General features: G+C 42.8%; 1 long non-coding RNA gene across 1 annotated transcript in view; it reads left to right on the top strand.

The window, feature by feature from the left end:
* The first annotated feature begins 4749 nt into the window (after window positions 1-4749).
* Window positions 4750-20633, top strand: part of LOC310703886 — a 41089-nt gene continuing 25205 nt past the window's right edge. Inside the window, exon 1 of the long non-coding RNA XR_014524422.1 lies at window positions 4750-5059. This is a non-coding gene — a long non-coding RNA (uncharacterized lncRNA). The remainder of the gene's footprint in view (window positions 5060-20633) is intronic.

The following is a 20633-nucleotide window of genomic DNA, read 5'->3' as shown; positions in this document are numbered from 1 at the left end:
CAAGTGTTCATGAACAATTAACAATTTCAATTTATGTTTGTTCAAGCACAACAATAGCTAAGTTCGGTTTGCAGCTATTCAGTGATCTATTTCAGTTTTATCCATGATGAATGTCAAGTGGTGTTTTTATGTCTGATAGGTTAGGTGTCAGACGGTGTTTTGTATGTGCATGCTCATTTCCGCCCAGAATATATTGAAGTTGCAATGCCATAGACTGTCAGAATAGTAATGATTTCAAGTGTGTAATTTATATCAAATAATAATTCGTTTTCAGAGATTAATTATAGACATGTTGTATTTGGCAATCAGACAGAAAATATATTTTTACCTTCAGATTCATGACAAACTATTCTAAGTTTCGGTAATTATTTATAGTGCAAAGAACTAAAAAGGCATTTGTTACTGACTGTAAGGACAGTTCCATTAAAAAAAGAATCTGGGAATCTGGAACTGGGAAGGCACCCTGAGGTTCATCTAGTTGTAGCCCCTGAAATGCAGGAATATCATGGTGGTTATTGATCCCTGTTAAAGTTGGAAAGGTAGAAGAAGCAATGACTTGTGCAACAATGGGGCCCTGAGGTGTTGCATCACAACCTCTTGGACCAGCTGGACTTGAATGTGGGACTTGTCAGCATCTAAGGGCTGTGATACCAGGAAGCACTTCTAATTTCTGAAGAAAGGAGGAACAGAAGGCTGGCAGGGACCAGACCAAAGACTGTCTGCTTTGCCAGCAAATGACTGTTTTCTTCTCTCTGTGACTTCTGGCTACGTTGCCCACTAAATGCATCTTTAAAAAAGAGATAGTGCATGACAAAAAAAAGGTCACATATTTGCATTAGATTAGCATATGCTAATATATACAAATAGATGCACATTTATAAATCGTTACTGTAATTTAAATAGAAATACAATGCATGGCACCATTGTGGGGAAGGCTGCGGCTAGGTGACATGTGTGCTTGTTCAGCCTCCTGTCCAGGCACCAACAGTTGAGCAATTTCAAGGTCCCTGTTCCTTATCTTTAAGCAGACATGGGCAGGACAGCCCTTCAAATAGAAGACTGTGCTCTGACAGTCCTTCAGGATACATGGCCGGCCTGCTTGTTGCTTTGTGTTCCCATGACGCTAAGAGCAGAACATTTCCCCTCAGTTTCCAGAGGCCTCAGTCTTCTGGAACTGCTGCTGTAAACCTCTTCCTGCTCCACACAGATGGATAAGTGCTGATATGGGATTGGGGTGGGGAGTCTACGGAAGAGGACCAGAAAGAGCCCTTGTTTCCATCAGAGCTTCAAGGCATGTCCTTGAATGGCATAACACAGGTGGGTTGGCAAAGGAAGAAGCCAGAGCTAGATGTTAGCATGTACAAGGAAATGCATTATGAGTTCTCTGTCTCATGAGACTCTGAGCCATTGTGTCTTAAATACTCTAGTGTGTGTTTGCACCTGTTTGAATACACGAGTTCTGGTGTGATAAGTACTCAGGAAAGCTGTTTCTGGTGAGATTTTGTTTTGTGCTGAGACTACGCCATGGTGATTTGCACAATTGTAGCCAACTCAGCTTTTGTATGGCAAATCAATGAACCGCCCTGTTAGATGGTAATTTAGCTGCCCCTATTGACCTTGCTTGGATTTGAACCCTGGGCATTAAGGCAAATGCCTACAGTGTCTAAACTAATCCTATGAGCTACTGAGTTAAAAAACAGGCATAGTCTGTTCTTGGCAGTTCTTGTGCTGACATGCAAGTAGGGAATACTGGGTATAATATTTCTGCCATTCAAGCCATAAATATATGGATGAAATATCTGGCTTTGGGGAAATTCATCCACCCTGAGCAAGTGAATATCTGGACCTTTGCCAGTTGCCTACTTTGACTCAGAGAATCTTTATGACAGAGTCAGAATTTCAGTAAGGTTTTCTTACGGGATGATGATTCTTGCAAATTATATTTTTAAGCAGTTTACCTCACTGCTACTGTACAGATGGTGTATTGTATATTTAATGTCATTCCCTGCTGTTTTTTTTAGTAACGTGACTGTACCTCTGCACCTTAGTGAGAATGGAGTACAGGGAAATCTTGAACTCTGAGGAAAGCATTAGTGGCCTGGTACAGATCCAACATATCATATTGAAAGGTTCACAAATCATGGAAAGAGTGTCAGGTCTGTACGTTCCTCCCTCACCTTCCCCCTCTTCCCTCATGTGCTGATTTTGAGCAGAAATCCTTACTTGTTTTAGGCCAGAGCTCTCTGTTATAGCTAAAATGGGGACAATCTTAAAAAATATGCAGTCAGAATCTATGAATTCACAGCTGGCTCATTACCTCAAGGCCCTGTAAAAGCCTGGGGCTCTTTAGCATGTGTTGAAAGGCAAACTGCATCAGCATCATTCACCCCAGAGAGAAGAGGGCATTTTATTAGCTGGGTGCCACCACTGAGAAGCCCCTAGCCTACATCAACACACAATGTGCTTCACCCAACAGCAGGACAGCAAGCGGTGTCTCCCCAGCAGATCTTAATTGCTCTAAGGAGAAGACAGATTGATAATAATCCCTATAATAAAAAATAATAAAGTTTATCTTACCGAAGGCAGAACAAGGTGAGCAATTAGATGTAGCAAGAGTGGTTTGATGACACCCTCAGTCATTTGGTTTTACTGATGGGCTGGGGGCTAATTATTTTATACAGAGGATTCAACTATATTATGTGGTAAAGAAGAAAATATTTCACAGCTTCATATCCCCACCTATAAAGGTATATATCTCTATATATCTCCTCCCTGTTTAAGAAAGCCTACTCTCAGATTCTTGAGGGCAAGAAGTTCAGCTGTTGTTCTGAATGTCTTAATTTGTTCTACATGGAAAAACTATGACTTCAGATTTCACGGTGAGAACATAACTCAAGAGCAAGAAATCAATAGTTTCATGCGCACAGTTAAGCAAAATTGGGTTTCATATTGGTAAGCAGATCAAATTAATGCTTAGATCTGTAGTTTTGTAACTACCAACACTGCAACTTTAATTGCTCCTAGAATCTGAAATTAATCACTCTGGGTTTGTGATATAAACAGCATCCCTGAAAGTAATGGGTCAGTTGGTTGACGCATGAAAATAGTTGACAGAAATGGTTTGCCCCCCTCCTTTCATTTTTCTTTCTTTTCTTCCAGAGAATTGAATCTACCCTTGGCTACGTATGCATTGATATTTTTTTCCTCTCCCTAAAGTATTGAGTAAGATATGTGCGAGAAAACAAGCCTGCATCCTAGCAGAAAACATCACAAGGAGATTGATGGGAAATTTCTCACTGCAGGGAAGAAAGACTTTTGCAGATGTTAGTTTTTCCTTGCAGTTCTTAAAGACGTGTCAATGAATGGAGCGCTCTCCATATGCCATTTTTCTTTGCAGCTGCGATTCCTATTTTCTATTAATTAGTCTTATTTTAACAGATCAATTAAATAAAGCTCTTCACACCTACACTCCCTCTTCACAGCCATCAAGTTACTGCTCTTTAAGTAGCTTGATTCATTTCTGACATATAATAAGAGAATCCTGACTGCTTCCTTCCCCCTTTCTTCAGAGGCAAAATATATTGATCACCCACCCCCCTTTTCGTGTTAGAAAAAACAGGGAAATGTTGGTAATTTTATCTGTGCTGGTCTAAAGAGAATTTACAGCACAATGCTAAGTGTATTCACTCAGTGTAAGTCCCAGAGTTTCTGACTGGAGTTACTCCCTACCAAATGAGTTTGGAATTGCAGCCTCAACAACTGAGAGAAAAATTCATCTTCATTTTTTTAAAAAAATGATATTTATGATATTTATTGAAATTTTACAGATAATAAAAGGTTTACAAAATTAAAAATAAGAAATAAAAAAGAATAACAATAATAAAAGAAAAAAAGATACAAAAATACAAAGACAAAATACATAAAAAATAAAAAAGTTAAAAAGAAATCGATATTTTCATGTCTTATATTTCATTTACTTGTTTCCTGACCTCCTCACACCCCCCTTTTTTGTATTCCAGTTCACATGATTAATTCAGCAAATCCTTACCCTCTATCATTTATCTTTACTCAATATCTTAACCTATTATAATTATATATTTTCAACCATTGTCAATCCGTATTTACATATTCTTGTTAATCTTTTTACCAATACCGCTTATTTTCAATCCAACATCCCTTTAACATTCATTGATTTTACAGTATTTCTGCAAGTAGTCTTTAAATTTCTTCCAGTCTTCTTCCACCACCTCTTCTCCCTGATCTCGGATTCTGCCAGTCATTTCTGCCAGTTCCATGTAGTCCATCACCTTCATCTGCCATTCTTCCAGTGTGGGTAAATCTTGTGTCTTCCAATACTTTGCAATCAATATTCTTGCTGCTGTTGTTGCACACATAAAAAAAGTTCTGTCCTTCTTTGGCACCAATTGGCCGACTATGCCCAAGAGAAAGCCCTCTGGTTTCTCCAGGAAGGTATATTTAAATACCTTTTTCATTTCATTATAGATCATCTCCCAGAAAGCCTTAATCTTTGGGCACGTCCACCAAAGGTGAAAGAATGTACCTTGAAAAATTCATCTTCAATACAGAACACACAGATGGGGTTCTCCCCTTCTCCCCACATGTCCCTGATAATGTATAGTTGGGAAAAACCCCACATGCCACGATGTCATTGTGTTGGAATATTCACCCTTCAGAAGTTGGTACACTCCAACTGCCATCAGCTCAGCCACCATGGTCAGGGTTGATCATTTGCAACATCTAATTATGATGCAAGCACCACTCTTCACCATCCATGCTCAAGCATGTGCCTCATAATGCCTCCATAAGATGAGCTTTTCAAGGGGTGTGGCATTTCGTATCACTGCCCAGCCCCAAATCAATCTGGGAGCTTCTGGGTGTCAGTGCTTACTAAATCAACATGACACATTTTAGCAATGCTGCTTTCTTTCTCTCACACAAACCTGACATATCCGTTGCAGCCAAACCCCAGTTCCATTGGGCTCATTATTGCCTCTAACCTGTCTCAGAAGCAGCAGCAAAACCAGCAACTTCTCAGTGGGTGAGTTACAAGAGGACAGAGCACTCATCTGTTAAGTTGGGGAGAGGTGGTCAATGGCTGCCTCATGAGGCTGAATACCCTTGTTGTCTGGATCCCTGACCCATAGTGGTGAGGCCATGACCCCAGAAGCTCACATTCAATGGTGATGGGCCCAAATGTGACTATTATTGCTGCCAAGCAACAGGGGAAAGCAACTTGGGGGCATCTATTTTTACAGCAAGGCTCTTAACTTCACTGCCAGGTTCAAAATGAGACAGATCCCCAAATATTTCATTCAGTAGGAATCTTATTTTATGTTTACGAGATACTTTATGATGCTACCCCAACACTCTCTGACTGGGATTCTACTACCCTGCTGGATGATGTAAACTGGGAGCACATTGGAATCTCTCTCCCCCTTCCCAAATCCAGTTGTGATAGATCAGATGAGTTTTAGTGATCTTAATAATAATAATAATAATAATTTATTATTTATACCCCGCCCATCTGGCTGGGTTTCCCCTGCCACTCTGGGCGGCTTCCAAAAGAATATTAAAATACTATGATACATATACAAAAGTATATTAAGCTACAACTATAAGAGAATCAAAGAAAAAGACCATAGAGAGAATAAGCATCACAAGCAAACATTCTCACGCATCTAGGACCTGTTCCTTCTTTCTAACTTGTTTGCCTTTTGTACCCCCATATCCTATTCTAACTTGGGGTGCCTCTTTCTGATTGGCTCCCTAAATCACCATAAGTCACAGCCTTTCACCTATTTCCTTGCCCTTACTGTCCCAGACAAGAATATTTCTTCATCTCAACCTGCCTCATAATACATATGTACCCTGTTTTGCTTCACTATTCCATCTTTACTTTAGGCATCTGTCAAAGTATGCTGCTAAAATGCTCCTAACTAAGCACATTGCTGCTGGAATCTGCCCCGTAAGCATATTTTTTATTGAAATCCTGTGCTCATCAATTCTATGCTTGGAACATTGCCCAAACATTTTGTATTTGCCTTACTATACTTCTGATTATCATGTAAGACAAAGCAGACAGTATTGCTATTGAACAGCTCCACCATTGGCCAGTTTACCCTAATATTTAGTTGAGATCTGCCTCCTTGCATTTTCTACCCATTTGTTCGAATCCTGCCTTCTAGCAGAGCAAGTCTGCTGCTGTGTCTTCCTTGTGACAGCTCTTCAGATCTTGGAAGACACCCGTCATGTCTCCTCTTAATATTTCTTCTTCCTCATGAGGAATGGTTGAAATAATTGGGTATGTTTAGCCTGATAAAGAGGAGACTGAGAGGAGATATGATAGCCACCCTCAAATTTATAAAGAGCTGTCACATGGAGGATGGAGCAAGCTTGTTTTCTCCTGCTCCGGAGGCTAGGACTCAAACCAATGGCTTCAAGTTACAAGAAAGGAGATTACAACTAATCATCAGGGAGAACTTTCTGATGGTAAGAGCTGTTTGACAGTGAAACAGACTCCTTCAGGAGGTGGCGGATTCTCCTTTCTTGGATGTTTTGAAGCAGAAGTTGGGTGGCCATCTGTCATGTATGAGATTCCTACATTGCATGGGCTTGGACTAGATGATTCTTGGGGTCCCTTCCAACCATAGGTGCCAACTCCCTGAGGCCCCCATTGCCCAAGCACCCATAAAATTCCCCATGAAGGGGCTGGGCACCCACAAATTTCGGTTCCAGGGCCATGCATGCTGATGGCACCCATGGCCCGGGACACCCACAGGCGCAGGGCCCAAGTTGGCACTCCTGCTTCCAATTCTACAATTGTATGAATCTTCATTCTTCATAGGAGTTGGTTTCCTGATCACCCTCCTCTAGGCATGCTCTAATTTGTCAGTGCCCTTAAAACGTGTCTACGACAAGTCATGCTTTTAAATTTCACCAGATCACCAGCTCGATACATCCTGCAACCAGTCTGGCAGATGCAGGACAAGAAAATGTTCTGGCATCATTATACCGGGGTTTGTTTTTAACGGAACATGTTCTGACAACAAAGGAACAAACACGAGGTTGCTGTTGTATCAGCTTCAATCTTCCTTGTTGTTGTTGTTGTGTGTGGCAAAGGGAGAAGGTGAAGAAGTTGGTGTTTATCAATGAGATCCTGCAGTTAAAGGCCAAAAATTGTGATGCCACATGAGAGGGAATGTCCCCCCCCCCTCTCTCTCTCTCTCTCACACACACACACACACTTTTGCTTGCTCATTCACATGTTATTAAGGCTTGAAACCTTTGCATCAGGGGAAGAAGTGCTGCTGAAGATTGGTACTTCTGAGGTTTTTGTTTTTTGTTTTTTAAAAAAACATAAAACTAAAAAAGGCATATGTTCAAGCTGCAAATCTCTTCTAATATCTCCTCTCCTCTGTATCTCCGCTAATAACAATTGATCACTGAGCTATGGAGGAGAGAACCTCCTGCAGATACCATCTTATCAGGAGGCCATTCCACACAAGATAGCAATCGTGCCTTTAGTGGTGTGGTACCTGCCCTGTGGAATTTCCTCCTGTTAAATATTAGACAGCAGCTGTGCCTCATCTTTCTGGCACCTGCTGAAGACTTTCCACTTACAACAGCCCTTTCAAGCACAGATTTTTCCATACTGGAATTGTATTTAGATGTTTTAATTCTTTTATTGCTTGTGTGTTTGCCACCCTGGGCTTCTTTGGAAGCAAAGGCAGGATACATACATATACATGTGCATGTGCATATCCATGCATTTATGGCGTGGGCAGAGAACCCTCCTCCAGGGCTCTCTATCTGGTCCTTGGCATTCCTCCCATACCACAACCTCTCCCCAGTCACATTCTCTTCCTCCCAGGCTTCACTCCCCATCACTGGCCTTTCTCCACACTCTCCTTTTGCTTGGCTGGAATGTCCCCTTGATCTCTGATGGTGACTCTAGTTTGCTAGGGTGAAGGAGAGAGGTGTGTGAGAGACTGTTTATATATTCAAAATAAAAAATTCCTTCCAGTAGCACCTTAAAGACCAACTAAGTTAGTTCTTGGTATGAGCTTTCGTGTGCATGCACACTTCTTCAGATACACATGAAAGCTCCTACCAAGAACTAACTTAGTTGGTCTTTAAGGTGCTACTGGAAGGAATTTTTTATTTTGACTATGGCAGACCAACACGGCTACCTATCTGTAACTGTTTATATATTCATTCCTCCACCCAGATCCCCTCTGGCCCCATCCACCAATGGCATGTGGCCCCCTGGAAGGTTGCCCAGAAGGGCACGTGGCCCTCAAGCTGGAAAAGGTCCCCCACCCTGTGTTAGGGGGAGTGATTTGGCAGGAATGCATTAGTTGGATTATTGTCCTCCCTGCCCTGGCAAGTATAAGATAAACTGCTTTGGATGGGATGTTACAGGATGAAACACAATACGTTATAGAGTATAGCATTGCCCCCAGATGACCTCTACAGGCCCTTCCCATCAATTAACACCATCCTTCATTGTTTCTGACCCTCTTTAACCTGTTCTAATGACTCCTATATGTATCTGTACTGCAGCAGAAAAAGAACAGCAAGAGTAAGAGGTTCACTTCTCATCAGCAGAAGCCTTTCTGCCATTGTTCCCAACTCCCTTCCTCTGCTCCAGTGATGTAATGGGGGGCATATGGAACAGACACTATCTATTTATACAGGGGGGTCATCCTCTTCCACGTTGATGAGAACTGATGCTCTTTGTAGCTCATAGGCAACCCAAAGATCACTCCCTTTCTTTAAAAGATACGTTTCCTGCTTGGCAGGGGGTTGGACTCGATGGCCCTTGTGGTCTCTTCCAACTCTATGATTCTATGAAAAGCAAAAAATCTGCCCGAGATTCTCCACCCCACTACAACATGGAGCTGAGCCTTATCCTGAGCCACACCACATGCCCATCTAACTCAGACACATCCAATCCAATTGGTGAAATTTTCCCAGGTCTCAGGCAGAAATATCCCCCTGATCAGCTCTGCAATGTAGATACGCATTTTGCTGGAGATGGCAGAGGCTGAGTTTGGTAACTTATGCATGCAAGCCATGCACTCTGCTACTAAGCTTCTACATGGGTTCTTTGTGATAGGATGTGGCTCATAGGTTGCTGCTGCTTGGTTTTCACTGGTCCTTTGCCACCCTGTTGCTTAAGGTCCTTCAGGTGGAGCTGCTGCTGATTTTTGATCCTGGGACTCCGTATGTACACAATATGTACTTTTAAGATCAGCTTCTGAATTATAAATTCCCACAACTAACAACAATAATAAACAGCATAAGGGCCTGCCATTCTATCCACCCCTTAGGAAAACCGAGTTGTTTTCATTTTGACAGGCTAACACCTCTTTTTCTTTTAATAATGAGGAAGCCAGCATAGCATCTCCAAGCAAGTGGCTTTATTGATTTCACCAGGACTGCTCTTTGGATTGAGGACCAAGTTGATTGGCATTACCCTCCGTAGCAACACTGAAATGAGCCCCATCTTGCGTCCTGCGGGCTCCAGTGTATTTCCATCCTGCATTGCCTCACACAGCTGCTTCCTTTTGGAATCCAAACCCCAATCAAAGAATCTCTCCAACCTGGATTTGCTTTTTGAGCATTATGCTGGCTAGCTTCAAATGAGCAAAGTGCATTTAACCAGCCATTTATAAGCTTCGATTGCATGGCTTTGAAGGGATGCCTTTGTGGGCTTCTCCTTCCCTTCGTCCCCTGCCTCTTCGGTGCTAATGCTGTGACTGTTTCTTTGCCAATCACAGCATTAGGCTCATATCTGTTTAAGCACACACGGGGGTTACTGTTTCCAGATTGCTTCATGCATACCTGAAACATTGTTTTCCTTTCCACTGGGTCCTTCCCACATTCATTACAGCCTGATAATGCCGTTCTTGGATACCAGCGAAAAACCGCCGCGCTACAAAGCACAGCAAGAGGCCAAGAAGAATAGCTTTGTTTACCTTTCTTTCTCCCCGCCTCGTCTTGTCCGTTTCCTTCTGCAAGATGTGCATGCTGACCCCCAAAAATAATGATTGCACCTAAGGACCCCGAGTGTAAATAGGAATCAACTAGCACTTGGGTTTCATCTCAGGTCACAAGGGAAGAGTGCATAATGGCTGGGCTGAATGTGCTTGAAAAGGAATTGTTTCTCACCAGCTGAATTTCTTAAGAGTGCAATAATAACTATAATTAAACAGAAAATGGGCGGGGTGGTGGGGAGTGGGGAGACATTTCAAACTGCTGCAATTTTGTGCAAAATGCACTGCAATTATCTTTCTATTCCTGGCCCAATCGGGTACAAAGCTGTTTCTCTTCTCCTCCACCCCTTTGCTTTCTACACTCTTGTATAGCATCATTGCAGTTTTCTGTTGATGGCAGAAGCACACTGAATTTCACCAGACCGAGCTGCCTTGGAAGGTTTGATATTAATTGCACAGAACATTGTTACTCAGAGCACAGAGCAGCATGACTGACAAATCTGGCTCGGGAATGATGTTAGCAATTTTCTCGTTGCAGTGGTGATTATGGCAAGGAACATTATGTAGCTCATTTAGGAAGCTTCTTATTGTTTAGAATGGTGTGTGTGTGTGTTTCAAAGCACTGCAGAAGAAGAAAAAGGCAAAAAAGGGAGAAGAATTCTAATTTTTTTATTGCAATTAGATTATAAAATACTACCAGATTCCATTTCCCCTCTTCACCCCTGGCCACAAGTCCTCCTTTAAATTCAGCCTCTTCATTTTCATTGAGGTACTGGCAAGATCTCACAGGCTGCCTTGACTTTTTTTGGCTTGGAGTGTGAAAATAAAGAGTTCATTTAATTTAATAGCCAGCCTTAAGGATACAATCTATTAGCAAACTGGAGTGATGTAAGTGTTTAGCACCTTGGTGTGTAATTTCTGCGAGCTCTACATGGAAGCTCTTTGAAAGGAGCCGTAGCTTGGCGGTACAGCATACACTCTGTATGCAGAAGTTCCCAAGTTCATTCCCTGCGATCTCTACTTAAAAGACAGCAGGACTGGGGAAAACCTCTATTGTGGCTGTGGGGATCCACAGAATTGAAAGTAGTGGGGTAGGTAGACCAGTGATATGACTCTGTATACCTGAAGAACATAATAATAAGTAAGAATGAGATAGTAATGGATTTGAAAACAATAATATGTGAATAAAAGACTTAGGGCATAATCAAACCCAGGATGGGGAACCTGCAGCCCTCCAGATGTTGCTGGATTCCCAGCACCCTTGCTGGACCTGATGGGACTTGGAGTCCAATGGTATCTGGAGCGCCATAGGCTTGCCAGTCTTGTTCTAACCTGTTGGCATCTGTCTGTCTCAAGAGACAATGGAGTGTGCCTCCAGGGGTGAAGTCAAACTGCTGCATTAGCAACACCAAAGTGACCTCCCTGGAGCACAAGCCTGGACAGTGTGTATGGAGGTCCTGGGCTGCCCAGACAACAAGACCCTCCTCTTGGCCTCTCTGATGTGGTCCAAAGGGAGGCAGAACAATACTTTTGCCACCAGCTTGGCTGCAGGAGTTGCTGGAAGGAGGTGTAGAATACAACATCCGATTGTCTTAGGGACTCCACTCTGGATTGGTGTAGGGTTTATTCCTTAGCCTTTTCTTCTCCTAAAGATATCATGCCAAGTAGTGAAGGTTCAGGATCAGAGCTTTCCTTCTCCTAGATGGGCTACCTTCCCAGATTGAGGAGCCTCATCTACCTATCACTTTCACAGTAGCAAATAGCCTTCTTGACCACTGGACCCACTATTGGTCTCATCCACTCAATCCACTAGACCCTGTCTTTGCATGAAGTCCCTAATTCATCAAGGGTTTGAAACCCATCAGCCAACTCCACCTGGTTTAGCTGGCCAGTTTTTTTTGTTTTTTTTTTTGTTTTGTTTAGCTGGCCAGTTGAAGCAATTCCAGGGACGTGGCCACTGTCACATGCTGACATCGTCTAGGAGCCACGGGGGAGAAGTGCAGTGTGGAGACCAAAAGCAGACATGTCCCACTAGAGGTACTACCCCCCCCAACACCCCTTATCTAACCACAGTTAAGCATTAAATCATGGCTTTCACTGTGATGGTTAAACATGCACCTCTGTATTTCCATCAGTGTATTGACCTTGTCTGGGACATGCCCTTATTTTGTGTATAAGTCTGCAATTATGAAAGCCACGGAAATATGAAAGAGTTGGATGTTATTATGCACAATGTAGTCTCATGACATCTGAGTAGGAGGTATGCTAGATGGTGTCAAAAACAAATGCTGGTTTATGTTGCTGATCTTAAGTTCTACATATTGTGGAATGGCAATGGAGGCAGTGTGTTCTTCCCTACTTACGGGCTCTAATTACCATAATCAGAATATAAGTTATCAGGTACCCATTATGGAAGACAAATATAGAAGTACATGCCCTGAAAATCTCCTGACCTTCCAGCTGCAATGCTACATGAGAACAAAGGTTCTAGGCTCTAGCACAACAACAGTAATGAATTTGAAATGATAGGGTTACCCCATCCCCAACCACAGCATCAGACAATATAGATTCAGCTCAGGCACAGGTTAAACCCAGTTGTTGTTGTTGTTTAGTCGTTTAGTCGTGTCTGACTCTTCATGACCCCATGGACCAGAGCACACCAGGCACTCCTGTCTTCCACTGCCTCCTGCAATTTGGTCAGACTCATGTTTGTAGCTTCAAGAACACTATCCAACCATCTCGTCCTCTGTCGTCCCCTTCTCCTTGTGCCCTCCATCTTTCCCAACATCAGGGTCTTTTCTAGGGAGTCTTCTCTTCTCATGAGGTGGCCAAAGTATTGAAGCCTCAGCTTCAGGATCTGTCCTTCCAGCGAGCACTCAGGGCTGATTTGGAGCAGGAACCGGCAAGCCACTCCAGTATTCCTGCCAAGAAAACTACATGGACAAAAACAACAGGCATATAAACCCAGTTACTTTATAATAATAGTTCCAGGATATTTTTGATGCCATCTACCCATTGTCAATAACCTATTCTTAACAATTCCCCCACACTTTCATGTGTACCAGCTGCCCACTCCCTTCAGTCTTGATTCTGAAATGCATCAAAATCTGAATTGCTCACTTTTCTGTTGCTACATTTTCCATCCTCCTACTACCCCTCACCTTTCTATTACACAGTAGCATTAAAAATAATAGCAACGAAAAAGACTCCTACCTACTGTACTGTTTATGATTCTTCCTACAAATTTGCTACATGCTTTGGTAGTGTCATACATCGCTGCTTTGAGTTATTAAAAATTGCCTTTGATTGCTCTCAAGTGCTTGAAATGCATTTATAATCTATACTTGCTCCAGTGTGTTGAAACACACACACACACACACACACACACACACACACTGATGATATATTGCAATTTTTATATAATCCAGCCCTTTTAGATCAAGCACAGTGTGTGTGTTTCTTGGTTCATCCATACTGTTGTGATGTTTATGTGAACTGGTTCAATGCTGGTCCAATAAAAGATATCACAGGTCTGCAATATTTCACATGCAACTTTCCATCTGGATGAAAGTACTGCACTCAGCGTCCCGACACGGATGCTGTGCTGACTATTTTTAATCAATCAATTAATGCAAACCTAGGCAGTGGAATGGAGCCTGCTCTTGTATTTCAAAGTCAATCATGTGAACGGAGCTGACTCCCAAAGACATTGTCTAGGTGCAAAGATGTGGTCAAAGGTCTTCTTCATCTGCCATATAATCTTCCTTGTGCCTTGATAAATGTTGGAAGCCACTGATGTAAAATTGTTTGAGAAGAAATGCATATTTGGATTACATGCGCAGGAGTTTTAAACATTGTTTCCAATCCACTTTTTATCAAATGTCAGTGACACATAAGATTGCTAAGAACAAAGCAATCAGGATGGTGATAGGTTTGTCTGTGTGTGCGTGGGCGCACACTTTAGCCCCCCTGGATAAGTCGGCTAAGAAGCAATTGCAGCATTTAAATTCATGTTTTGTCATTTCCATTTCAAAATGTCCTATGGGGGGGAGAGATGGTAAGAATTTCCATACGTTACAGACAGAGGGTACTTTGCTCTGAATTTTGCAATTTACACTGGAAAGCATGCATGCAGCCTGATCTCGTGTATGTTGCTCAGAAAGTTCAATTAAGCTAAGAGGGGCTTACTCCCACCTAACTATGCATTGGATTTTAATCTTAATATTTTAATAATGCTTCCTCTGCCTTCTATATCATTACTAGTTGAATACACTTTTGATTCTAAATTTAATAGTCATTAAAATGAAAATGTGGTAAAAAAACCACCACCACCACCAACCATAACTGATTATAAAAGATATGCCTCAAACTGTTTTCTGATAAAATTTCATTGGGACTAATCAGAAAGAAATGCTTCTACATCCCAATGAGGGAAGCAGGCAGAATGCTCAGAATTCAATTGCTTTAGACATAAAAACAGCATTCATCAAGGGTCTGACTCTTCTTTCTATAAGAGCAGGATGCAGGCTGTCCATTCAGAGAAGTTCAGGTAAAGTTCTTTGTCAGTTCCTGAAATAACAAGGCCCAACACTGCCAAGAATCTGTCTGCCATGTCTAAGAATTCCCCTGGTTTCATTTATTCTCCTCTATTGCTGTTTCTTCTCAAACTGCAGAAGTGTATAGGATCCACAAAGTTGTGTCACAGAACCATAGAGTCATAGAATTGTAGAGTTGGAAGGGACCCCAAGGGTCATCAAGTCCAACCCCTTGCAATGCAGGAATCACAGCTAAAGCATCTGATGGCCATCCAACTTCTGCTTAAAAACCTGCAGTGAAGGAGAGTCCACCACCTTCCGAAGGAGTCAAGTTCCACTGTCAAGCAGCTCTTACAGTCAGGAATATGATAATCATAGAATAATAGAGTTGGAAGAGACCACAAGGGCCATCGAGTCCAAGGTAAAGGTAAAGGTTAAAGGTAAAGGGACCCCTGACCATTAGGTCCAGTCGTGGCCAACTCTGGGGTTGCAGCACTCATCTCACTTTATTGCCCGAGGGAGCCGGCGTACAGCTTCCGGGTCATGTGGCCAGCATGACTAAGCCACTTCTGGCGAACCAGAATAGCACACGGAAATGCCGTTTACCTTCCCGCTGGAGCAGTACCTATTTATCTACTTGCACTTTGACTTGCTTTCAAATTGCTAGGTTGGCAGGAGCTGGGACTGAGCAGCGGGAGCTCACCCTGTCACAGGGATTCGAACCGCCGACCTTCTGATCAGCAAGTCCTAGGCTCTGTGGTTTAGCCATCTTCAAATATCTTCAGGGCTGTCACATGGGAAATGGAGCAAGCTTGTTTTCTCCTGCTCTGGAGGGTAGGACTCAAACCCACAGCTTCAAATTACAAGGAGATTTCGACTAAACATCAGGAAGAACTTTCTGACAGCAAGAGCTGATTGACAGTGGAATGGTCTCCCTCGGGAGATTGCGGACTCTCTTTCACTGCAGGTTTTTAAGCATAGGTTGGGTGGCCATTTTTAATTTATGTACCACCCTTCATAAAAAATAAATAAATCTCAAGGTGGTTCACAAGAGACAAAAAGCACAAATAAATCACCGTCTCGTGTGATCCAGTTGAGGTTCCTCATTGCAGGAGATTGGGCTAGATCATGGGTAGGCAAACTAAGGCCTGGGGGCCGGATCCGGCCCAATCGCCTTCTAAATCCGGCCTGCAGAGGGTACGGGAATCAGTGTTTTTACATGAGTAGAATGTGTCCTTTTATTTAAAATACACCTCTGGGTTACTTGTGGGGGATAGTGATTCATTCATTTCCCCCCCCAAAAAAAATATAGTCCAGCCCCCCACAAGGTCTGAGGGACAGTGGACTGGCCCTCTGCTGAAAAAGTTTGCTGACCCCTGGGCTAGATGATCATTGGGCATCTCTTCCAACCGTACCATTCTATGGTTCCATGATGCTAAGTCAAACTCTATTTTAAAGGCTTGTTTTCCCTCTGCCAGGCTTGGGTTGGCTAAGGAGGCAGCAGCCCTACTTCTGAGCGCAGCTTGGAACAGGGGTGCCTTAAGTCTGTGTTAGTTCCACCAGCTTCCTATAATTAGGGTTGCTCTGTCACTTACTCGAGGATCAAGGCACTTTAGAAATTAGCTGTCAACCCTTCTCTTCTCCTGCTGGTTATCCAGCTACGGTGTGGAGTATTAGTTAATGGCTGCAGTCTATCAGCTGTGAGGATATGTCCCGCTGATAAGGTTGGACCAACACAAATGTATGTGTTATTCTCCAAGTCCTACCTGCCACTCTTCGTGAGTCATTCTGGACCTTTGGCAGTTTTAAATTGCCTGTGATGGATGGAAACGCTATTGGAGGCCAAATGGCTATCATTTTACTGTGAGATGCGGTGAACCCATTTATTTGGCTATCTGATAAGGTTGGGAGTAGTAATGCCTTGCATCAGTTATACTCCAGGAAGCAAAGAGAAGAAAAGACAGGATATAACCTGAATATTAGAAAAAGAAAAAAAATCTCATGGAATTATTATTTGAACATGTCACAATATAAATCTTAGCCTAATTAAAGTACAGTAAGTTAACTGGCTCTTGTTTAGCAAAGTAATTAATTAATCAACTAAAATAAATATCACAGTGTCTTAATTCGTGTGATGTTCTGAGAAACTTAAGGGAAATAGCACGTGCCTTTACTAATACTAGGAAAATATCACTTACAATGAGAACTAAAGGTATGAAAACTTTTGTGAACTAAGTGTTATTAAAGATCCATGTTTTGAAATTTCATTTTATAACTTTGAGGGCTCATATCAATGGATTAATGATTTCTGGCTTACTTTCTAAATTATCTGGTGGCATTTTATTTATTTATTTAATAAGATAATCGTTTTTCATGCTGCCATATGCTTTGGTTTGCTGATGAAAGACTATAAGATGAGACTCCTTGGGAGGCCATTGAAATGTGTAAATTGAATTATGAAATGATGTGCTAAATGAAGTGATAGCTTATTCATAATTAAAAACTATTCAGTGTTGAGCGATTTTTAATATAAAAACTTGTCACTTAAGCGTAGTGATTTCAAGGTAAAAGAGGCTTAAACTTCTACATTAAGACTTACATTTATATTTGTGATCAAACCCACTGAAGTGGCCTGTGCTTAATCTACAGTGGCTATTTCTACGTTTCCTTAGGAATAAATGTCCTGGGCAAACAGCCTTGTTCAAATCCTATTTTTGTTGGTGCAGGATTGTCATATCCACACACACCTGTTTTTTTCTCACCATATTCGTTGCCATTCATACATATACATTCCACTGCTTGATGTCCACAGAGGCAGATGGAGCTTAGTGAAACGTATTAGCGCATTTCAGGTGCAAAGAGGGTCCCTCCTCATAGTAACATCTCCTTCATTCTCCACAAAACAAAATCATTTACCAAAAACAACCAGAATGAAAAGGAGAAAGGCACAAAGAGCATAGAAAGCCAGAGCTAACAATAAATGAATGAATTAAATTAAGCAACAACCAAATCAAAGGTTTGTTTAAACAGATGAATAGTGGTGGGCGAAACCTCTCTCTCTTCTCCCTCAAATTATGGCATGATTCAGCCAAGGATAAGAGTTTACAGAGCAATCCTATACATACCTGTACAGAATTACGTCTCATCAGGTCAACAGGGCTTATTCTCAGGTATAGAATATAGCAGGAATGGAAAGCCTATGGCTCTCTAGATGTTCTTGGACTACTTCTGGCACCCCGACCAGTGACTCTGCTGCCTGGGGCTGATAGGAGTCCTGCTGGAAGGCTACAAGTTTCCTACCCCCAGTGTGGAGGACTGCAGCCTAAAGTCAGATGCTTCACTCCCTGCTTTGACTTCAGTGGGCCTTAAAGAGGCTTAATTTGGTGGAAGGCTCATATGATTCATATTCATTTTTAGGTGGGACAGAACGAGGAAAAAACATATAAGATAGCTCCGATAGGTTGATTATTAGAGCTGTGTAGAACCCCACTGTCTGCCCTGTTGCACTGATTCATCCACACACCCCCCCCCAAAAAAAATCAGGCTGACCCACCCAGGGTCAGTTCAGGGACCCCTTGCCCCAGATCTGGTCCTGATTTAGTTTGGGATGGGGCTAATGATTAATTTGCTTTAAAAAATAAAATCAAACCCCTAATTAAACACACCAAGAGCAGGAGGTCGGGGGCGGGGGAGCTCCTTCTCAAGTGGTTTCCTTGCAGAGAACAGCTGTTGTATGAAGGCATCCATTCTGCAGGGTGCAGCTTTGCAAAAGGTTTCCTTTAGGTAATCCAACCTGAACTGCAATGGCCTTTGGCTTGGAGTCGATTTGATTCCCTCCCCCTCTTTCTTTTTTCCTTTCTCCTGTGATGAGGCTGCATTTTAGTGTTTTAATGTTGTATTTTAATCTTGTTCTTAAGTTATATTGATTCAACTTTTTTATTATTTGTTGTTAGCCACCCTGACCCTGGCCTTGGCTGGGGAGGGCAGGGTATAAATAAAATTTATCATCATTATTATTATTAATGATCCAGGGCTGTCTCAGCCCATCTTGCCTGATACCAGAATGCCTCAGAATAAGCCCAATTTGGGCCATATTTGACTGGGCCAATCTGGTGCACAGCCCTATTGTTTACACATTCATGTTTGCCGCCTGAATCCTGAAAATATAAACATCTGCATTAATTTGTTTGGCAAGATGTAAGCTGCCATGTTTTATAATATAAACCCATTTGTGCCTGCCTGCAGTGGAAGTAAACTTTCTCTTTGGACAAATTATTCTGTAATTGTACACACTGGGGTTTCATGATTTATTTATTTTTTAAAAAAATATTTTCTAGTACCAGCCACTGCAAGAGATATGATACAGATCTAGGTTGGCCTGCTAGTCTTCCCTGTTCACCTAAAACAACTTATTTTACCTGCTACAGTGACACTTGCTTACAGCAACAAACGAGAGAACTTTGACCTTAGTTTTTCCCTCCTTCTTTGAGAGCTGGAATGCAAGCATTCATTTCAGGCGCTTTTTAAAAGGTTATTTTCAGCAGAGCTGAAACAGATCTGGTGATTGCAGATCTGCAAACTGAACTTGAGTGTTTGCGGTTTTCAGTAAAATATCTAAATTTGAATTAATAACCTTTCTGAGAGTAGCTTAGCATTTCGCCAATATCTCACTTTAGATGAGTGCAGGCTTGACAGATTCAGTAAGAGCCAACGCTCTTGTACTTTTAGTATTTTCTTAGAATGGTACATTTCAGGAGGTGTGGACTTTCTCCTAATAGCTCTGCAGCTATACAAGCTGAGATCCTCCTTTTTGTGGTGCAGCAGTCTGCCTGCCCCCTCTACCTTCTACCCTGCCCCCCCCCCCGTGCATGGCAGGGCTCTAGATGCGGCAGTGGTCCTGTTCCATACTCGGGGTGGGGGTGGGGAGAGAGGTTTGGATTGCAGCCTCAGATTGGATTGCAGCCATTAAATTAGGTTAGACACAGCTGGGCTTGAAGTCAAAAGTTCTTTCCTGTTGTTGGCCTTCCCAGCCTCAGTACATTCAGAGATAGACTGCCTCTGAACCTGGAAGTTCCGTATAACAACTTCAGCAAACATCCATTGATGGACGACTTTCCTCCTCCAGCTTCAGAAGTAACCTTCATGTGAAGTCTGCTGAAGCAGGGGAGACTAACAGCAGAGAAGGGTTATTAGCCTTCCCTCGGCCTTGCTTATGGGCTTTCTGATGCATCTGATTTGCACGATATTAATGACAAAGGTAAATAATTTCCTCCCTCAAACAAATGCTTTTATGGCAGTGGTTTTCAACGAGTGTGCCGTGGCACCCTGGGGTCCCTTGAATAGAAGAATTTGGATCTGAAGAGTTTCAATTTGATATCACTACCTGAAGGAGTCTCAAAGTGGGTAATGTTCTCCTTTCCCTTCCTCCCCTACAACAAACACTCTGTGAGGTGAGTGGGGCTGAGAGACTTCAAAGAAGTGTGACTGGCCCAAGGTCACCCAGCAGCTGCATGTGGAGGAGCGGAGACACGAACCCGGTTCCCCAGATTACGAGACTACCGCTCTTAACCACTACACCACACTGGCTCTGAATGATGGTCATGGGTGCTACAGGCAACACTGGCCTCTGTCCCTCTTTCCTTCCCTTTCTCCTCTCTTGCCTTCTTGTGTGTCTGCCTCCCAAAGGCTTGTATGGCTGTTTGTTGCAGCAGCCCTGGCTACAAGCTCTGCAGGCAAATGGTGTCTCTGGGGCTGGCCAGGGGCTGTTGGTTGCCAGGAGCTGAGGTGTCCTCAGAGTAAGCAAGCAAGCAGGCGAGGGAGCCCAGCCAGCCAGTCCACCAGCCATTGCTGTTGGGAATGGGCAGATAAGTGGGAAGCCAGGCAAGCAGGCAAGCAGGCAGACAGGTGATGCCCTGCCCTTTCTTGTGTTTGCCATGTGCAAGGCCTGCTTGGCAGCTGAGTGCCTGGTACTGAAGGGGAGCCTTTCTGCCATGCAGGCCTGGCAGCACCTACTGCTGCCCCTGCTGTCTCCCAAGACAAGGTGCTGGCTTCACATTCACCTTTGGCTAGTCTACGTTGG

This window comes from Podarcis liolepis (assembly GCF_965112155.1).
Source record: "Podarcis liolepis genome assembly, chromosome: 3".
Lineage (NCBI taxonomy): Eukaryota > Metazoa > Chordata > Lepidosauria > Squamata > Lacertidae > Podarcis > Podarcis liolepis.
This window is presented reverse-complemented; position numbering and strand designations above follow the sequence as displayed.